Source organism: Solanum pennellii, chromosome 1 (genome assembly GCF_001406875.1).
Source record: "Solanum pennellii chromosome 1, SPENNV200".
In the NCBI taxonomy this organism is placed as follows: Eukaryota; Viridiplantae; Streptophyta; class Magnoliopsida; order Solanales; family Solanaceae; genus Solanum; species Solanum pennellii.
This window is the reverse complement of record NC_028637.1, coordinates 22,096,134-22,099,774: the sequence shown is the minus strand read 5'-3', so window position 1 is coordinate 22,099,774 and position 3,641 is coordinate 22,096,134.

Sequence of the window (3,641 nt, the reverse complement as noted above, 5' to 3'; positions counted from 1 at the left end):
TATATATATATATATATATCAAAGCAATATGTTGGAAAAATTTTAATTTAATTCTTTTTTATGAATTCAAAGAAATTGAACATAGTGAACTTAAAAAAATAGATTGAACTCTCGTCAATAAAATAAAAATTCACTTTAATTATTTAAATTCACTCAATTATTTCCTCACATTCAATTTTCAATACAATATTTAGTTTATTTAATTGAATTTAACGTGAACCCACAATTTCTCTTCCAATTCCCACTCAAACTTTACATTCTCTTTCCTTTTGGTTTCATTTTTCAACCTTAACTGACATATTGGGGCCCTACAATCCACGTGTCCAAAAGTTGATGCATCCTCATACAAGTTTTATTTTGTTGTACCTCGTTCAAAATAAAATTTTTCATATTGAGGGTGTTTTGATTGGACTTATTTTTAGTAATTTTTTGGCTTTTAAGCTCCTTCAAATTTTTGGAGGTGTACAATCCTATAGTAGGAGGACTATGTGATAGTAATTTTTGGTTATACATATGTTATTCTAATCTTCATATTTTATTTAGTGCTCTACATATATTGCATTGTTTATACATTTCAACACAATTTCATTAAGATTCTTACTTGAATTTTCATGTTATTTCCTCTTAGGATTTGATATTTTTTTTTCTTTTACCCCGTGTGACATACACACTTGTTTGATACGTCATTTAGGAGTGTCTTTCTTCTTACATGTTCTATTTTTTAAAAAAGACGGATTTTAAGAGTCATCACTTAATTTTTAATGGAAAATTAAGAAAACTGATTTTTTCAAATGATTAAAACAGAAATCAATTGAAAATTAAGGAGGTTCGAGGTTCATATTAGCATTTCGGAAAGGGTTTGAAAGCACACGAAATGCCTGCTAACATGCAGTTATTCGATAATTAACTATTTGGTTAAAGATTTTCAAATAAAAGCATATTTTGTTTAAAGAAACAACAATTAAGACTTGAAATAATATTTTAAAGGGAAAGGGAGATGGTATAAGGATAAGTGAGAGAGAGAGAGAGAGAAAGTCTTGGCCCCAAATCTGTTTTTTTTGTTCGCCTGATTCAGTACTTGGGCCTAATTTCAATTTGGGCCTTTGGCCCACTTTTCCTATCAAAAACTAGAGATGTTGAAATCTGAAATGGGCCTTAATTATGTTCTTTTGGGCCTTTGACCCACTTTGTACCTATTCTAAAGAAAAACTAGCAGATAACACCAAAACTAAATGGGTTTTTTGAAACTTTGGCCCATTTATGTTGCATATGTGGGTTGTATCACACTGTATATTAGTGTATATATTACGTATTTTTCAATTTCGAAGCATGTTTTTTGTTTTTACGGTTGTTTTTCTTGATAAAGGGAATATGAGCCTTCATAACTTCCTCAAACTGCAAGGGAAAAGAATGAGTTTGTAGAGATTTCACATTCAACCAAAAAGAGGAATAAAAATTAACATCTAATGATAACGTCTTCAAAACGAAAGCTTAATGAAGATCACTCAATCACAAAATAACAAACTACAATAAGATGGCTACAACTTGACCTTGTTAAATAAAAACATACAAATAAATAGGCTGGTCCTATTAACAAACAAGATCCTAATAACCATAAGCAATGATAAAGGCAAGCTATAACTTACATAACAAAAACAAACTAATTTTATCTAGTTAAGCATGAATTTATATTAAAATAACATTACTTATTAAAAAACTGTTCCGAATCAAGTCTAGTTAGGAAAGCAACAACAACTAGCCTAATAGTGAAGTATTTTTATATTTCTCATTCAAACGATATTCAACAAATTACAAGCAAGATAAAAAATGACCAACACATCATTTTTGAATAACAAATATTAATTAGAACATAAACCGAGTTATTATTAATACAAAAGAGTAAATATCAAGAAAAACCTGTTAAATTGTTACCAACAGAAAAACCTTTGTCAAGAAATTAAGCTAGATGACAAGACTACAACTGAACAACTGTAAATCTGGAATGAATTAAAAAATTTAATTGGACTTAAATCATACTATCCAAACATCAAAACAAAATAACCAAAATAAAAGGCTAAAACAAAACGTCAAATGTAATAGAGGAAAGTCACTTTAGGTCAGTGGGTATCACATCTGTATGTTGTATAGGGTTTTCTTTTTGGTGGGCTGGATTGGTGGAGGAATGGGTGTTGGTTTTGCTGGAAGAGTTAGAGAAAAGGCCCAACATTTCGCCTTTTGATGAGTTTACATGATTGATTGGGTTTGGCTATATTTGTAATTAAACAATATATATTTAATTGGGTGTCAACAACTTATAATTTTGTTTCTTTATTGTTTGTCTTATTTTTTTCGGTCCTACTTTATTGTTATAGATTCTTCTTGTTCAGCATTTTATATAAGATTTTGTTATTTCATGTTGAGAGGAGACCGACATCTCAACATTCATCTTATATTTTGGATAGCGAGACTTTATGATTACATTGAACGATTTTGAAGATGTCAATCCCTTTATTTATATTGATCATGTTATTGATAGTTACTGTCGTTGCACAACAAGGAGTGTCACACAATGATCATCCTCTTTGATTCTTTTTCCCGACACTTTTTATCCAATCCTAAATCAGTACATGCAGGGGCGGATCTATGTGCAGTTGTGGGGGTTCCACGGCACCTAGTGACCTCGGTTGAAATTTCGTTAATGTATATATATATATATATGTATTGGATATCTGATAAATATTAAATTTATCACCCAAAAAATAAATTGACACGTTGTGCCATTGCTGCTAGGTTGAGTTTCTCTTCATAAGTACATGGGATCAGTTTATGGATACATTTTGATTATATTATTTTATGCTACACTTCTTCATTTTCTTTTGCAAAAATAAGTAAACCCCACAACAATTCGAACCCGCAATGCCGATGCAGTTAGAAGTATTATTACCATTAACTATGAGCAGTGCAACATGTTTTAAAACACTTAATTTGTATTTTATTGACTTTTTTCTCTCTTTTTTATTTTAAACATAAAATATTACGCTTTCCAATTTAAATTATGTGATACACTCTATTTTTTTAGATTATTCCATAAGAATATTACTTTTCTATTATTAGAAACAACTTTAATTTGTAATTTTTCTTTTACCCTTAATGAAATAATTTTTAATCATATAAATGTCTAAGATTTGTTTTAAATCTTCTCCTCATAAATTTTCTTTTTTTTTTTGTAAAAATTTTTAAAAATTTAGTTTCTCTTACTTTTTGTTCTATTATCTAAATCATTTGAATACATATGAAAAAAGCAATTTAGATTATGATAATTTAAACCTATCGAGAATTCAAATTACAAAATAAAATGCATGTTGCATTAAAGGACGACATGAAAATTATAATGAAATATCATATGATTTCATTGATCTTTCAAGATTTTTATATTGTGAGTCAAAATATCATAAGACTTCGTTTCTGTTACTGAAATCATGCATGTGAAAAAAAATATAACCACTTTATTTAAGTATGTTACATAGAGCATGAACTATTAATAAATATAAATAACTATGTCATGACGGAGTGTATTTAAAATATGAAAATTCAGTAAGTGCAATTATAGAGGATTGTTAGAAGGCCTTGATTTTGCGCCA